The following is a 19032-nucleotide window of genomic DNA, read 5'->3' on the forward strand; positions in this document are numbered from 1 at the left end:
CTAGGTGGAAAAAAAATTAATGTAGTCAATTTCAACTCATGTAGAGCTGAGTTGGTTTCATTTTTCTAAATCAAGTGTGTTTAATTCTTCTAATTCAACCAAATCTTCCCCAGTAAAAAGATTTTCAACAGGAACAGCATCAACAGCTCTAATTTCCTGTCCCTCTTCTCCATTGTCCTCCTCTAAATCCCTTCTTTCACCACTTTCAGCCTTACCATCAAAAGCTTCATTTAATTTGTTTTCATCTTTTTCTGAAATATATACGCTGAATCTTTCAAGACTAGCTAAGGTAATCCCTGGCTCATCTACATTTCTCAAGATGTACAGGCTTAAATCTATATCATTCACACTTCTAGAAACATCAACCTCATCACCACCTGATCCCTGGATGTAACAAGTATCATCTGCTTTCTCATCATCATTAACCAGTTCAGGACGGAATTCAAACACTTCATGACCACTGATCATGAAGGCTTTCCCAGCTTTGAAATCTGCTTTCCTTCTTTCCATATCTTGCTCAAGTTTATCCATCTTTTCCTTTTCTTTCATGCAAGAAAAGATTCTAGAGGGATTTTGGTGACATTTGGTCCTAGGGCAGAGCACTCTCTTTCAGTTAGATCTTCTAATGAAATTTCATTCTCTTTCTCTTCTTTCTTTTTATCTTTTTTCAACACAAATCCAGGAGGAACTGCATGATAATACATGCAACTATGACCCTCTTCAGAGCACACCCCAAACCAGCCACACCTGTTTTCAATAGTTTCAAGGAAATGCTTGCCAACTATTTGAGTTTTTGGTTTTTCTTTTCCACTGCATCGTGCTTCTTCACTACTACTTACAGTTTTTCATCATACCAATTATCCATGGTATCTTTCTCAAGTTCTTCATCTCTTTTTTTTTGTACCAAATAAACATTTTTTGCTTTAGTCTCACACAGAGGTTGAAATTTTAAATTATGAATTACAATCTATTTTCAACACCCTGCAATACTGACATTCCTTCGTTCTTCCTCATGCAAAAACATTTTTTAATTTGTACATTTAGTCACTATCATTGTATACTCTAGGCATTCCCAGATTATACCATCTCAGTCTTTTTTTTTTTTATTAAGTAACGGAAAAAAAGAAATTAACCCAACATTTAGAAATCATACCATTCTACATATGCAATCAGTAATTCTTAACATCATCACATAGATGCATGATCATCGTTTCTTAGTACATCTGCATCGGTTTAGAAGAACTAGCAACACAACCAAAAAAGATATAGAATGTTTATAATATAGAGAAAAAAATAAAAGTAATAGTAGTAAAAACAAAACAAAACAAAACCTATAGCTCGGATGCAGCTTCATTCAGTGTTTTAACATGATTACTTTACAATTAGGTATTATTGTGCTGTCCATTTTTGAGTTTTTGTATCTAGTCCTGTTGCACAGTCTGTATCCCTTCAGCTCCAATTACCCATTATCTTACCCTGTTTCTAACTCCTGCTGGACTCTGTTACCAATGACATATTCCAAGTTTATTCTCGAACGTCGATTCACATCATTGGGACCATACAGTATTTGTCCTTTAGTTTTTGGCTAGACTCACTCAGCATAATGTTCTCTAGGTCCATCCATGTTATTACATGCTTCATAAGTTTATCCTGTCTTAAAGCTGCATAATATTCCATCGTATGTATATACCACAGTTTGTTTAGCCACTCGTCTGTTGATGGACATTTTGGCTGTTTCCATCTCTTTGCAATTGTAAATAACACTGCTATAAACATTGGTGTGCATATGTCTGTTTGTGTCCTTGCCCTCATGTCCTCTGACTAGATACCTAGCAATGGTATTGCTGGATCATATGGCAATCTTATACTTAGCTTCCTGAGGAAATGCCAAACTGTGTTCCACAGCAGCTGCACCATTTTACATTCCCACCAACAGTGGATAAGTTTGCCTCTTTCTCCACATCCTCTCCAGCACTTGTTGTTTTCTGTTTTATTGATAATGGCCATTCTGGTGGGTGTGAGATGATTTGCATTTCCCTAACAGCCAGGGAAGTTGAGCATCTTTTCATGTGCTTTTAGCCATTTATGTTTCCTCTTCTGAGAAGTGTCTGTTCATGTCTTTTGCCCATTTTGTAATTGGGTTGTCTTTTTCTTGTTGAGCTGAACAATATCTTTATATATTCTGGATACTATACCCTTATCTAATATGTCATTTCTAAATATTGTCTCCCATTGTGTAGGCCGTCATTTTACTTTCTTAGATGCACAAAAGTGTTTAATTTTGAGTTCTCATTTATTTATTTATTTCTTCACTGCTTGTGCTTTGGGTATAAGATCTAGAAAACTGCCTCCTACTACAAGTTTTATAAGATATTTCTCTACATTTTCTTCTAAAAGTTTTATGGTCTTAGCTCTAATGTTTAGGTCTTTGATCGATTTTGAGTTAATTTTTGTATAGGGTGTGAGATATGGATTCTCAAGTTCATCTGTCGCATCAATACTGTTCTAGTTTGCATCAATACTGTTCTAGTTTGCTAGCTGCCGGAATGCAATATACCAGAAATGGAATGGTTTTCAAAAAGGGGAATTTAATAAGTTGCTAGTTTACAGTTCTAAGGTTGAGAAAATGTCCCAATTAAAACAAGTCCATAAAATGTCCAATAAAAGGCATCCAGAGAGACACCTTGGTTCAAGAAGGCCAATGAAGTTCAGGGTTTCTCTCTCATCTGGAAGGGCACATGGCGAACATGGCATCATCTGCTAGCTTCTTCTCCTGGCTTCCTGTTTCATGAAGAACCCTGGGAGGCATTTTCCTTCTTCATTTCCAAAGGTCGCTGGCTGTTGGACTCTGCTTCTTATGGCTATGTCATTCTTCTCTGGCTCTCTCTGAATCTCTTTCATTCTCCAAAACGTTTTCTCTTTTATAGGACTCTACAACTTAACAAGACCCCCCAAATGGGTGGAGACATGTCATCACCTAATCCAGCTTAACAACCACTCTTGATTAAATCACATCTCCAGGAAATAATCTGATTACAGTTTCAAACTAATGGTATTGAATAGGGATTATTCTGTCTTTATGAAATGGGTTTAGATTAAAATGTGGTTTTTCTAGGGGACAAACATCCTTTCAAACCAGCACAAATGTAAACACTTTACTTTTCACATTTTTCTCTCCAGAGTCAAGACATGAGAGAAATCACACTTATCTCCTTTAGCACACTGCCTTTCCTTTAATAATGCATACTGTCATGGTCAGTTTCATGTGTCAACTTGGCCAAGTGGTGGTACCGGTTTGCCTAGTTGGGCAAGTGCTGGCCTGTCTGTTGCTATGAGGACAAATTGCACAAAACTAAATCATGATCACATCGGTTGCATCCACATTTGTAATCAGTCAAGGGGAGTGCCTCCTGCAATGAGTGATGTTTAATCTAATCACTGGAATCCTTTTTTTTTTTTTTTTATTAATTAAAAAAATAATTAACAAAACAATTAGAAATCATTCCAATCTACATGTACAATCAGTAATTCTTAATAACATCACATAGTTGCATATTCATCATTTCTTAGTACATTTGCATCAATTTAGAAAAAGAAATAAAAAGACAACAGAATAAGAATTAAAACAATAATAGAAAGAAAAAAAACAAAAAAAACAAAAACAAAAAACCTATACCTCACATGCAGCTTCATTCAGTGTTTTAACATAATTGCATTACAATTGGGTAGTATTGTGCTGTCCATTTCTGAGTTTTTATATCCAGTCCCGTTGTACAGTCTGTATCCCTTCATCTCCAATTATCCCTTCTCTTTTTTTTTTTTTAATTAACGGAAAAAAAGAAATTAACCCAACATTTAGAGATCATACCATTCTACACATGCAATCATTAATTCTTAACATCATCACATAGATGCATGATCATCATTTCTTAGTACATTTGCATTGGTTTAGAAGAACTAGCAACATAACCGAAAAAGATATAGAATGTTAATATAGAGAAAAAAATAAAAGTAATAATAGTAAAATCAAAACAAAACAAAACAAAACAAAACAAAAACCTATAGCTCAGATGCAGCTTCATTCAGTGTTTTAACATGATTACTTTACAATTAGGTATTATTGTGCTGTCCATTTTTGAGTTTTTGTATCTAGTCCTGTTGCACAGTCTGTATCCCTTCAGCTTCAATTACCCATTGTCTTACCCTGTTTCTAACTCCTGCTGAACTCTGTTACCAATGACATATTTCAAGTTTATTCTCGAATGTCCGTTCACATCAGTGGGACCATACAGTATTTGTCCTTTAGTTTTTGGCTGGATTCACTAAGCATAATATTCTCTAGGTCCATCCATGTTATTACATGGTTCATAAGTTTATCTTGTCTTAAAGCTGCATAATATTCCATCGTATGTATATACCACAGTTTGTTTAGCCACTCTTCTGTTGATGGAGATTTTGGCTGTTTCCATCTCTTTGCAATTGTAAGTAATGCTGCTATAAACATTGGTGTGCAAATGTCCGTTTGTGTCTTTGCCCTTAAGTCCTTTGAGTAGATACCTAGCAATGGTATTGCTGGGTCGTATGGCAATTCTATATTCAGTTTTTTGAGGAACCGCCAAACTGCCTTCCACAGTGGTTGCACCCTTCGACATTCCCACCAACAGTGGATAAGTGTGCCTCTTTCTCCGCATCCTCTCCAGCACTTGTCATTTTCTGTTTTGTTGATAATGGCCATTCTGGTGGGTGTGAGATGATATCTCATTGTGGTTTTGATTTGCATTTCTCTAATGGCCAGGGACATTGAGCATCTCTTCATGTGCCTCTTGGCCATCCGTATTTCCTCTTCTGAGAGGTGTCTGTTCAAGTCTTTTTCCCATTTTGTAATTGGGTTGGCTGTCTTTTTGTTGTTGAGATGAACAATCTCTTTATAAATTCTGGATACTAGACCTTTATCTGATATGTCATTTCCAAATATTGTCTCCCATTGTGAAGGCTGTCTTTCTACTTTCTTGATGAAGTTCTTTGATGCACAAAAGTGTTTAATTTTGAGGAGTTCCCATTTATTTATTTCCTTCTTCAGTGCTCTTGCTTTAGGTTTAAGGTCCATAAAACCGCCTCCAGTTGTAAGATCCATAAGATATCTCCCAACATTTTCCTCTAACTGTTTTATGGTCTTAGACCTAATGTTTAGATCTTTGATCCATTTTGAGTTAACTTTTGTATAGGGTGTGAGAGATGGGTCTTCTTTCATTCTTTTACATATGGATATCCAGTTCTCTAGGCACCATTTATTGAAGAGACTGCTCTGTCCCAGGTGAGTTGGCTTGACTGCCTTATCAAAGATCAAATGTCCATAGATGAGAGGGTCTATATCTGAGCACTCTATTCAATTCCATTGGTCGATATATTTATCTTTATGCCAATACCATGCTGTTTTGACCACTGTGGCTTCATAATATGCCTTAAAGTCAGGCAGCGCAAGACCTCCAGCTTCGTTTTTTTTCCTCAAGATGTTTTTAGCAATTCGGGGCACCCTGCCCTTCCAGATAAATTTGCTTATTGGTTTTTCTATTTCTGAAAAATAAGTTGTTGGGATTTTGATTGGTATTGCATTGAATCTGTAAATCAATTTAGGTAGGATTGACATCTTAACTATATTTAGTCTTCCAATCCATGAACACGGTATGCCCTTCCATCTATTTAGGTCTTCTGTGATTTCTTTTAGCAGTTTTTTGTAGTTTTCTTTATATAGGTTTTTTGTCTCTTTAGTTAAATTTATTCCTAGGTATTTTATTCTTTTAGTTGCAATTGTAAATGGGATTCGTTTCTTGATTTCCCCCTCAGCTTGTTCATTACTAGTGTATAGAAATGCTACAGATTTTTGAATGTTGATCTTGTGACCTGCTACTTTGCTGTACTCATTTATTAGCTCTAGTAGTTTTGTTGTGGATTTTTCCGGGTTTTCGACGTATAGTATCATATCGTCTGCAAACAGTGATAGTTTTACTTCTTCCTTTCCAATTTTGATGCCTTGTATTTCTTTTTCTTGTCTAATTGCTCTGGCTAGAACCTCCAACACAATGTTGAATAATAGTGGTGATAGTGGACATCCTTGTCTTGTTCCTGATCTTAGGGGGAAAGTTTTCAATTTTTCCCCATTGAGGATGATATTAGCTGTGGGTTTTTCATATATTCCCTCTATCATTTTAAGGAAGTTCCCTTGTATTCCTATCTTTTGAAGTGTTTTCAACAGGAAAGGATGTTGAATCTTGTCGAATGCCTTCTCTGCATCAATTGAGATGATCATGTGATTTTTCTGCTTTGATTTGTTGATATGGTGTATTACATTAATTGATTTTCTTATGTTGAACCATCCTTGCATACCTGGGATGAATCCTACTTGGTCATGATGTATAATTCTTTTAATGTGTTGTTGGATACGATTTGCTAGAATTTTATTGAGGATTTTTGCATCTATATTCATTAGAGAGATTGGTCTGTAGTTTTCTTTTTTTGTAATATCTTTGCCTGGTTTTGGTATGAGGGTGATGTTGGCTTCATAGAATGAGTTAGGTAGTTTTCCCTCCACTTCGATTTTTTTGAAGAGTTTGAAGAGAATTGGTACTAACTCTTTCTGGAACGTTTGGTAGAATTCACATGTGAAGCCATCTGGTCCTGGACTTTTCTTTTTAGGAAGCTTTTGAATGACTAATTCAATTTCTTTACTTGTGATTGGTTTGTTGAGGTCATCTATGTCTTCTTGAGTCAAAGTTGGTTGTTCATGTCTTTCCAGGAACCCGTCCATTTCCTCTAAATTGTTGTATTTATTAGCGTAAAGTTGTTCATAGTATCCTGTTATTACCTCCTTTATTTCTGTGAGGTCAGTAGTTATGTCTCCTCTTCCATTTCTGATCTTATTTATTTGCATCCTCTCTCTTCTTCTTTTTGTCAATCTTGCTAAGGGCCCATCAATCTTATTGATTTTCTCATAGAACCAACTTCTGGCCTTATTGATTTTCTCTATTGTTTTCATGTTTTCAATTTCATTTATTTGTGCTCTAATCTTTGTTATTTCTTTCCTTTTGCTTGCTTTGGGGTTAGCTTGCTGTTTTTTCTTCAGTTCTTCCAAATGGATAGTTAATTCCTGAATTTTTGCCTTTTCTTCTTTTCTGATATAGGCATTTAGAGCAATAAATTTCCCTCTTAGCACTGCCTTTGCTGCGTCCCATAAGTTTTGATATGTTGTGTTTTCATTTTCATTCGCCTCGAGGTATTTGCTAATTTCTCTTGCAATTTCTTCTTTGACCCAGTCGTTGTTTAGGAGTGTGTTGTTGAGCCTCCACGTATTTGTGAATTTTCTGGCACTCTGCCTATTATTGTTTTCCAACATCATTCCTTTATGGTCCGAGAAAGTGTTGTGTAAGATTTCAATCTTTTTAAATTTGTTAAGACTTGCCTTGTGACCCAGCATATGGTCTATCTTTGAGAATGATCCATGAGCACTTGAGAAAAAGGTGTTTCCTGCTGTTGTGGGATGTAATGTCCTATAAATGTCTATTAAGTCTAGTTCATTTATAGTAATATTCAGATTCTCTATTTCTTTGTTGATCCTCTGTCTAGATGTTCTGTCCCTTGATGAGAGTGGTGAGTTGAAGTCTCCAACTATTATGGTATATGAGTCTATTTCCCTTTTCAGTGTTTGCAGTATATTCCTCACGTATTTTGGGGCATTCTGATTCGGTGCGTAAATATTTATGATTGTTATGTCTTCTTGTTTAATTGTTCCTTTTATTAGTATATAGTGTCCTTCTTTGTCTCTTTTAACTGTTTTACATTTGAAGTCTAATTTGTTGGATATTAGTATAGCCACTCCTGCTCTTTTCTGGTTGTTATTTGCATGAAATATCTTTTCCCAACCTTTCACTTTCAACCTATGTTTATCTTTGGGTCTAAGATGTGTTTCCTGTAGACAGCATATAGAAGGATCCTGTTTTTTAATCCATTCTGCCAATCTATGTCTTTTGATTGGGGAATTCAGTCCATTGACATTTAGTGTTATTACTGTTTGGATAATATTTTCCTCTAACATTTTGCCTTTTGTATTATATATATCATATCTGATTTTCCTTCTTTCTACACTCTTTTCCATATCTCTCTCTTCTGTCTTTTTGTATCTGACTCTAGTGCTCCCTTTAGTATTTCTTGCAGAGCTGATCTCTTGGTCACAAATTCTTTCAGTGACTTTTTGTCTGAGAATGTTTTAATTTCTCCCTCATTTTTGAAGGATAATTTTGCTGGATATAGGAGTCTTGGTTGGCAGTTTTTCTCTTTTAGTATTTTAAATATATCATCCCACTGTCTTCTAGCTTCCATGGTTTCTGCTGAGAAATCTACACAAAGTCTTATTGGGTTTCCCTTGTATGTAATGGATTGTTTTTCTCTTGCTGCTTTCAAGATCTTCTCTTTCTCTTTGACCTCTGACATTCTAACTAGTAAGTGTCTTGGAGAACGCCTATTTGGGTCTAATCTCTTTGGGGTGCGCTGCACTTCTTGGATCTGTAATTTTAGGTCTTTCATAAGAGTTGGGAAATTTTCAGTGATAATTTCTTCCATTAGTTTTTCTCCTCCTTTTCCCTTCTCTTCTCCTTCTGGGACACCCACAACACGTATATTTGTGCGGTTCATATTGTCCTTGAGTTCCCTGATACCCTGTTCAAATTTTTTCATTCTTTTCCCTATAGTTTCTGTTTGTTTTTGGAATTCAGATGTTCCATCCTCCAAATCACTAATTCTATCTTCTGTCTCTTTAAATCTATCATTGTAGCTATCCATTATTTTTTCTATGTTTGCTACTTTATCCTTCACTTCCATAAGTTCTGCGATTTGTTTTTTCAGTTTTTCTATTTCTTCTTTATGTTCAGCCCATGTCCTCTTCATGTCCTCCCTCAATTTATCGATTTCATTTTTGAAGAGGTTTTCCATTTCTGTTCGTATATTCAGCATTAGTTGTCTCAGCTCTTGTGTCTCATTTGAGCTATTGGTTTGTTCCTTTGACTGAGCCATATTCTCAATCTTTTGAGCGTGGACAGTTATCTTCTGCTGCTGGCGTCTGGGCATTTATTCAGATTTCTCTTGGTGTTGGACCCAGCAAGGTTGTAATATTTTTCTGTGAAATCTCTGGGTTCTGTTTTTCTTATCCTGCCCAGTAGGTGGCGCTCGTGGCACACGTTTGTCTGCGGGTCCCACCAGTAAAAGGTGCTGTGGGACCTTAAACTTTGGAAAACTCTCGCCGTCCTGGGGGTTCGCTAGCCGAAGCGGCTTGAGCCGGCCCGGGGTCCGAACGCAGGGAGGGTTGCTGGTCGCCGCAGCCAGGGAAAGAGCCCGTCCGAATTTCCTAGTCGGCCATGGGCAACAAGCGTGGCGGGAGGGCGCCAGCGGCAGCGGCCCGCCCGAGAGAGTGCACGTTCCCCGGGAGTCACGGGGTCACCGTTCTCCGCGGCCTGGGGGTTTCCGATCCAATTCTCTCAGTTGGTCCGGGGGCTGCGCGTGGTGTGGGCGCCAGTCGCCTTGGTTTCAGGGGACCACCTCTCCAATTCTCCCAGCCGGCCCGGGAAGGGGGAAGGGAGTAACTCCGGCCGCTTGCCACCCCGCCCGGTAAGGCCCGCGCGCCTCGGCGATCTCACCCGAGCTGCTTCTCTCAGCCAGCCAGCCGTTCCAGGATGGGGTACGCTGTCTTTTTTTATCTCTGTTGTGGCTTTAGGCGCTTTCTGTATCGTTTCTACTCCCCTAGTAGGTGTCCTGGAGAAGAAACTAAGATCCGCGCGTCTTACTAAGCCGCCATCTTCACTGGAATCCTTTTAAGGAGGATTCAGAAGAGACAGGCTCTCTTCCTGCTTCAGCCAGCGACCTTAGAATCATCAGCTTCACAGCCTGCCCTAAAGATTTTGGACTCTACATTCCCATGGTTATATGAGACATTTCTATAAATTTTATATTTACAAATATTTCCTGTTAATTCTATTTCTCTAGAGAATCCTAACTAATACAACTTGGTACCAGGAGTGGTTCTCAAGAAACAAAATCTGAGTAATGGGTTTTTATGAATGGTTTTCTACTCTGACTGGACTCAAAGGCACTAAGGACTCCGATTCCCATAATCAGAATGACACTGCCAATCCATGGAGTGAGGGGGCAAAAGAGATAGTCAAAATATCACCATTCAATTCTCCTCATGCTTCACTTGAATGAAGCCAGGCTCTGAGGGAAGATGTTTTTGACACCTTTATGGAGTTTTGTGTAAACAGGAGATACAGAGATGTTGGCTGGTTGTTGTTAGATACACTGGAAACATTAATGAGTGAAAGGGATGGGCTTAAGGCTTCAAACGAGAAGCTTAAGTGCCATCTGACAGATGTAGAAGTTTCTATGAGTGCCCTGAAGGAAAATCTTATTTCCTGTAGCCACAGACTTGCGATCTCCAAAATCAGACTCTGAATCTTACTGTTAGAGTAGCAACTTTACAAAGTAAACTGAAATCTCAATCTTACATGGTGTCTGCCATTAAAGTGAGGGCACTGCTTGGAAAGGAGTGGGACCCTGAAAAATGGGACTGCAACATATAGATTGATGATGATGTCGGGGGCGAGGGTGAAACCCTAGGTCATGCGGATTCTTCTCTAGATAACCCTGAAATAGTCTGCCTTGAAGAAATAGCTGCCCCACCTCCAGCCTGCCTTGAGGAGTTGGCCACCCAACCTTCACCTGAAAGGATTAGTCCTAGAGTGATTAACCCTGTTTCACCAGATGAAACTGCAAATAAATGCCCTGAAGTAAATGGCTTGGAAGACATTTCTAATTCTTTTCATGACCCATCCCCACCACCCTTACTCCCACCACTCCTCATTTCTTCCAGACCCATAACTAGACTTAAGTCCCAACAGAACCCTAAAGGTGAGGTTCAAAGTACCACACATGAGGAGGTACGTTATACTCCAAAAGAACTGTATGAGTTTTCCAATATATATAGACAGAAATCAGGGTAATATGTACAGAAACGGATTTTAAGGGTGTGGGATAATGGTGGGAGGAATATAAGGCTGGATCAGGTTGAATTTATTGATATGGGCCCACTAAGCAGAGATTCTGCATTTAATGTTATTGCTCAAGGGGTTAGAAAAGGCAGTGACAGTTTGTTTGGATGGGTGGTTGAAACATGGATCAAAAGGTGGCTGACATTACCTGAGGCTGAAATGCCAGAACTGCCCTGGTATAATGTAGATGAGGAGATCCAGAGGCTTAGAAAGACTGGAATGTTAGAGTGGATCTATCATGCAAAGCCTGCTCTTACACCCCAGGAATGTCCGGAGGGTGCACCTTTTACCAGAACAGTGAGAAATAAATTTGTGAGACCAGCGCCATCATCCCTGAAGAGTTCTGTAGTTACACTTCTCTGTAGGTCAGATATTACTGTGAGAACTGCTGTCACTGAGCTGGAATCCTTAAACACAATGAGGATGACCGGATCCTGAGTTGGCAGAAGCCAGGTGGCTAGCACTTAATCACCAAAGACAGGGTGGATGTGGCTATTATAATAGATAGCAAACTCAAAGCAGGACTCAAAATAATCAGACTCGCAGAGATCTGTGGCATGTTTAGTAAATCCTGGGGTACCTAGAAATACAAGAGATGGGCAGTCTACTAAATTCTTGTTTGAGCTGTAAAAATGAAAGAGTTCTAGGTCAAGTGAACAGAAGTTCAACTTGAATCACAAAAAACAGAGTCACGGCCTTTTAATCAATTTTCAGACTTGAGACAGTTTACAGAACAAAAGCCCCTTGAATGAAGGGGAGGCCAGGTCCCTTTGGGGGAGAACCCTGTTACACTGCCACAAGTTTATACTATTAATCTTCCTCCAAACCTTCCCCAAGGAGACCAACGGCCTTTTACCAGGGTAACTGTGTATTGGGGAAAAGGAAATGATCACATATTTCGGGGATTATTAGACACCAGTTCAGAAGTGATATTAATTCCAGGGAAATCAAAACATCACTCTGGTCCACCAGTCAGAGTGGGGGCTTATGGAGGCCAAGTGATCGATGAGGCTTTAGCTCAGGTCTGTCTCACAGTGGTTCCAGTGGGCCCCCAGACCCATTCTGTAGTTATTTCCCCAGTTCCAGAATGTATAATTGGAATAGACATACTGAGCAACTGGCAGAATCTCCACATTGGTTCTAACTTATGCAGTGAGGGTTATTACGGTGGGAAAAGACAAGTGGGAGCTACTAGAACTGCACCTACCTAGCAAAACAGTAAATCAGAAGAATACTGGGTTCCTGGAGGGACTGCAGAGATTACTCCCACTCCTAAGGGCTTGAAGGATGCAGGGGTGATGATTCCCACCACATCCCCATTCAATTCTCCTATTTGGCCTGTGCAGAAAACAGACGGGTCTTGGAGGATGACAGTGGATTATCATAAGCTCAACCAGGTGGTAATTCCAATTGCAGCTGCTGTTCTGGATGTGGTATCATTGTTTGAGCAAATCAATACATCCCCTAGTTCCTGGTATGCAGCTATTGATCTGGCAAATGTTTTTTCTCAATAACTGTTAGTAAGGACCACCAGAAACAGTGTGCTTTCAGATGGCAAGGTCAGCAATATACTTTCACTGTCCTACCTCAGGGTTATATTAACTCCCCAGCCCTAGGTCATAATCTTGTCTGCAGGGAACCTGATCATTTCTCCCTCCCACAAGACATCATACTGGTCCATTATATTGATGATACCATATTGATTGGACCTAGTGAGCAAGAAGTAGCAACTACTCTAGACTTACTGGTAAGGCATTTGCGAGTCGAGTCAGAGGATGGGAGACAAATCCAATAAAAATATAGGGGCCTTCCACCTCAGTAAAATTTCTAGGTGTCCAGTGGTGTGGGGCATGTTGCGATATCCCTTCTAAGGTGAAGGAAAGTTGCTGCATCTGGCCCCTCCTACGACCAAAACAGAGGCACAATGCCTAGTTGGTCTCTTTGGATTTTGGCGACAACGTATTTCTCATTTGGGTGTGCTACTCTGGCCCATTTATCAAGTGACCAGAAAAGCTGCTAATTTTGAGTGGGGACTTGAACAAGAGGAGGCTCTGTGACAAGTCCAGCTGCTGTACAAGCTGCTCTGCCACTTCGACCATGTGATTCAGCAGATCCAGTGATGCTGGAAGTGTCAGTGGCAAATAGGGATGCTGTCTGGAGCCTTTGGCAGGACCCTATAGGAGAATCACAATGCAGACCCCTTAGGATTTTGGAACAAAGCCTTACCATCTGCTGCAGATAACTACTCTCCTTTTGAGAAACAGTTTTTGGCCTGCTACTGGGCCTTAGTAGAGACTGAAGGCTTAACCTTGGGCCACCAAGTTACCATGAGACCCGAGTCGCCTATCATGAGCTGGGTGTTGTCTGACCCACCAAGTCACAAAGTTGGGCTTGCGCAGCAGCACTCTATCATAAAATGGAAATGGTATATATGAGATAGGGCCAGAGCAGGTCCTGAAGGCACAAGTAAGTTACATGAGGAAGTGGCCCAAATGCCCATGGTCTCCACTCCTGCCACATTACTTCCTAGACCAGAGCTATGGCCTCTTGGGGAGTTCCTTACAGTGAACTGACTGAGGAAAACTCGGGCCTGGTTTACAGATGGTTCAGCACGATATGCAGGTACCACCCGAAAGTGGACAGCTGCAGCACTACAACCTCTTTCTGGGGTGTCCTTGAAGGACAGTGGTGAGGGGAAATCCTCCCAGTGGGCAGAACTTCGAGTAGTGCACCTGGTTGTTCATTTTGCTTGGAAGGAGAACTGGCCAGAGGTTCTTTGTATACTGACTCACGGGCTGTTGCTAGTAGTTTGGCTAATAGTTTGGATGGGACTTGGAAAGTCCATAATTGGAAAATTGGTGACAAAGAGGTCTGGGGAAGAGGTATATGGATAGACTCTTCTGAGTAAGCTAAAAACATGAAGATATCTGCATCCCATGTGAATGCATACCAGAGGGTGTCTTCAGCAGAGGAAGGTTTAAATAACCAAGTGGGTAAGATGACCTGTTCCGTAGATACCAGTCAGCCTCTTTCCCCAGCAACTCCTGTCATTGCTCAATGGGCTCATGAACAAAGTGATCATGGTGGTAGGGATGGAGGTTATGCATGGGTTCAGCAACATTGACTTTCACTCACCAAGGCAGACCTGGCTACTGTCACTGCCGAGTGCCTAATCTGCCAGCAGCACAGACCCACACTCAGCCCCCGATATGGCACCATTCCCCGAGGTGACCAGCCAGCTACATGGTGGCAGGTTGATTACACTGAACCACTCCCTGCATGGAAGGGGCAGCGATTTGTTCTAACTAGAACAGACACACACTCTAGATATGGGTTGCTTTCCCTCCATGCAATGCTTCTGCCAAAACTATCATCCGTGGGCTTACAGAATGCCTTATCCATCGTCATGGTATTCCACACAGCATTGCTTCTGACCAAGGAACACACTTCACAGCAAATGAAGTGCAGGAATGGGCACATGCTCATAGAACTCTCCGGTCTTACCATGTTCCCCATTATCCAGAAGCAGCTGAATTGACAGAACAGCAGAATGGCCTTTTGAAAACTCAATTACGGTGCCAAATAGGTGGCAATACCTTGAAGGGCTAACATTTGCTGTATGGTGCTGTTTCTCCCATAGCCAGGACCCATGGGTCCAGAAACCAAGGGGTAGAAATGGGAGTGGTACCACTCACTATTACCCTAGTGATCCACTAGGAAAATTTTTGCTTCCTGTCCCTGCGAGCCTGAGCTCTGCTGGTCTACAGGTTTTAGTTCCAAAACATGGAGTGCTTCCACCAGGAGAAACAACAATGATTCCATTGAACTGGAATCTAAGACTGCCACCTGGTCACTTTGGGTTACTCATGCCCCTGGATCAACAAGCCAAGAAGGGAATTACATTATTGGCTGGGGTAGACTGACCCTGACTATCCAGGGGAAATAGAACTGCAACTGCACAATGGAGGCATAGAAAAGTTTTCCTGGAATATAGGAGATCCCCTAGGTTGTCTTTTAATACTACCATGCCTTGTGATTAAAATCAATGGAAAACTGCAAAAACCCAATCCAGGCAGGACTACCAAGGGTTCTGAAAACTTCAGGAATGAAGGTCTGGGTCAGTACATCAAGCAAAAAACCATGGCCAGCTGAATGCTTGCTGTGGGTAAAGGGAACATGGAATGGGTAGCGGAAGAAGGTAGCGATAAATATGAACTATGACCACGTAATCAGTTATAGAAACAAGGACTGTAATGCTGTTTTGTTTATGTTATAGTATTTAAGCTGTAAGAAATCAAGTTTAAGAATGAATACTCCCCAAGGATTCCACCCTATTCTGGAGAGATTTAATGTGTTTCCGGTTATGTGCAGGACAGTTGAGTATTGTTAGGTGAAAGAATAATGAGTCTTTTATTGTTTTTTATTTAGAAATTAGGTATGGCTTAAGGTGATGTGTATAGCTACCAAGTTGACAAGGGATGGACTGTCATGGTCAGGTTCATGTGTCAACTTGGCCAAGTGGTGGTACCTGTTTGTCTGGTTGGGCAAGTGCTGGCCTGTCTATGCTGTGAGGACATTTCATAGAATTAAATCATGATCACGCTGGCTGTATCCAGAGGTGACTCATTTGTTATCAGCACCATAATTTCCTAAGGTTCACTCCTGTCCCAACTCCTGGTTTTCAGTTCTTGCTGAAAATGACCGGCCCCAATTTAGTTCCTGGAATTTGTATTCCTCAAGTAGGAAAGTGAAGTAAAGGAAGCTCACTACTGTAAAGGGACTGCTTACCACTTGATAATTTAAAAACACAAATCCCAGATTTCAACAACTTTAAAGTTCAACTGGGATATCAATCTTTAATACAAAAATTTGAAAGAAACTGAAAAATAGGTGAAATGGAAACTTGGAAATTCCAGTCTTCAGACCCTAACTGCAAAGGCAGTACACATAAAATAAATAATGTAGAAAGTTAGGATGTGTTTAACAAAGTCATTTTGGAACCTCCAAGGCCAGCCAACCAAACTTGCTATGCTGGTGTCCTGAGCATAATGTGCACTGGGCACCATGTCCACAGAGGACCCACTCATGTCCAGAGCACAGGGCACACCTCCATACCCTTGCCTCATAAGACTCTTCCATCAGTTCAGCAGCAACTCAGTCTGACACTATTATGCTCCTACAACTCTGGCTGGGTGCTGAGATACTCTCCTGGCAAAGACCAGCTACCTCCACCAAGGAACCCAGAAGACACACAATGACCAACACTGACTAATGGCTGAAAAGGGCATTAAGGAAATGGGGAGAATCCCTGGGGCCCAAAGTCAAATTATCTAGTGGGGCAATCACTGGCTTTGAAAAGCTGGACTAGCACTTCCTCCAGGAAGCCTTCCCTTCCCATTTTCTCCTTCCTTACCCTCCCTTTCCCTGATGCTTCTACAGTCTCCAGCCCATCTCAACCCAGGCCCTGGTCCTTTGCATCAGAATCCCTGACTTACCTTTAGAATAAATGCACTCACACCACGCCCGGGACACCCTGGGCTCCAACCCCATCATTTCCAACCCCCAAAAATGTTTGTGTACATATAAAAAGAAACAAGTAGGTACAAAGCAGACACCGCAGAGACCACTTGGGCTTGAGGGCCATTCAGGCCCTGGCCGTGACATGAAGGTGCTCTGTGACCTGAGGAACAAGATGTGCTGCTGGTGCTGGGGTCCTCACCAGACATGGCCCATCACCAGTCTACACCTATGTGGTTGAGTTCTAGGCTTGACAGGCATCTCAAAGGATAGCATGAAATTCCTGTATGCTGGAGCCCTATATTCTGCTCTTCTTTCTCCCACTAAAGAGCCCAAGATGGTTTTCTGCAGCCCAAGAATGGACTGGCCAACAGGGTTCCTGCAGCCCTCTCGAGGTAGATGGGCAAAAGGGATCTGTTCAGAGTCAGCAGGGTAGTCTGCTCTACCCTGTGTCCACTCTGCCTTCCACAGACCTCCTACCTGTGGGAGCCAGGCATGGTCTCCACAGCTGCAGGAACCCAGACTCCTCAGAGGACATGCTGGATCAAAACCAGTGGGTGAGTTCCCATGAGATCTGTTTATGTTGTGGCCCCCACCTCCCACCCTCTATCACCCAGGCCTTCGTGGGCTGTGCACTGTACTAGGCACAGCAATGCAGGGCCAAGCAGAGATGTACTGTCCCTGCCAAGCCGACAGATAGGCAACCTGGAGCAGGTATGGGGAGCAGTGCTGAAAGCTGTCAAAAGAAAACTGCAGTTACTGGTTTAACTGCAAGCTTCCTATCTCCCCACTCCCAAGCAATGTGGGTGGCACATAGTTGGTGTTAGGTGGGTGCTAAACCTAGAACTGACAACAAGGAGGAAGAAAGGGCAGCTCGGTGAAAAAACATAATCAGCATTAGAAAACCTCAATTTCCAGGCACAGGCCAGGTCAGCAAACACTACTTTCTGTTCAAATATCAATATCTAAGTAAGTCAATGTCAAATGCTGATTTCTGCCCATTTCATAAGCACCTAACCATTGCTCGGATTTGGTCTTCCTAACTGCAAAATCCATCCATTTCAGTAAACCACAATTCTTTGCAGTCCAGTTATGAGGTTCAAAGCCAAGGTCAAGGCCACCCAAAAGTTGAAACCCTCATCCACCCTCCAGGACAACAACGTCCTACTATCAGAACATAATGGAAACACTCCACTATAATTAGGAGGTGGGGAGGGGAAGCCACTCACACACCCAAGAGGAGCAGGATCTTAAGAAATCTGTATTTTCGATGGCTTAGAAGAAATTCACAAATAAACCATTCTTAATGAGGTGGGTAGAGAGAATCTCTGAAGAATGGTTAACAGTAGCCTGTTGATCCCAGAATGGTCAAATGCCATCAGAGATGCAACTCTGTTTAGAAAGAACACTAAGAACCTTAAATATTATGTAATATCTGCCAAAAAATGCAACCTGTCTATACTTTGTGTGTAATATTAAGGAGATAAAGAGTTTCTGAAAACAGAAAGAAGTGCCCATGCACAAGTTTAGGCTCTTTGCAGATGTTACTGATCATTCTTACAACCATCCTGGGAAGGAGACATTATCGGCTTAGGAAACTGAGCATGTCGAGTAAGTCCTCTGAACAAATGGTAGAACAGAGTCTGAACCAGGCATGACTCTGTTTCTTCAGGCCAAACTAGAAACATTCAGATGTGCAGCGTTTATGACAAAGCTCTTTTTTATAAGGAGCTGTAAGGGGCTGAGAGCAGTGGTAGAAGAGGTTCCAGAGTCCTCTAATCCCACCTCCAATTACCAAACCATGCTGAGCCTTGGTTTCTCACTTGGAAAGTGGAGTTTCCTTTCTCAGATGTGAGGATGGAAAAATAAACCCGAGCAGGGCCTGACACAGAGTTCGCCCAATAAGTGTAAACTATATCACTCATTTTACTTCTCAGTATTTCTCTGTAGGTTGACATACCACAGAAAAGTACACGGATCATAAGTATACAACAGCCAATGAACTATCGCAGAGGTCACACAACCTGGCATGGTATGAGGGGAGAGGCAAAAAGCCACTTCTCTCCTCCACACGAAGTCAAGTGCTACCTCCACCTCAAATCCCTGGAGCTCCCAGCCAGAGGGGGTCCTTCACTGGATCCTCATAGCATTTGATCTGCATCATTTCTTTAAAACACTTTTTATTGGGAGAGATATATAAATATATGCAAAAAAGCAATAAATTTTTAAGGTCCATTTTAACAAGTAGTTACAAAATAGATTTCAAAGTTTGGTTTGGGTTATCATTCCTTTTTCAGGTTTTTCCTTTTACCTGCTCCAAGACACTGGAGACTAAAAACAATTATCAGTATGATTCAGTAGTCATACTCATTTATTAAATCCTATCTTCTCCACTATAATTTCTCCTTCTCATTTGATCCTTCTG

General features: G+C 41.1%; 1 protein-coding gene and 1 pseudogene across 9 annotated transcripts in view; both read right to left on the minus strand.

Moving 5' to 3' along the window:
- PACSIN2 (protein kinase C and casein kinase substrate in neurons 2) overlaps positions 1-19032 on the minus strand; it is a 236603-nt gene that overhangs the window by 49396 nt on the left and 168175 nt on the right. The gene's annotated exons all lie outside the window — the stretch shown is intronic.
- Positions 53-17145, minus strand: LOC143689593 (zinc finger CCCH domain-containing protein 15 pseudogene; annotated as a pseudogene).

The sequence above is a fragment of the Tamandua tetradactyla genome, chromosome 7 (genome assembly GCF_023851605.1).
Source record: "Tamandua tetradactyla isolate mTamTet1 chromosome 7, mTamTet1.pri, whole genome shotgun sequence".
In the NCBI taxonomy this organism is placed as follows: Eukaryota; Metazoa; Chordata; class Mammalia; order Pilosa; family Myrmecophagidae; genus Tamandua; species Tamandua tetradactyla.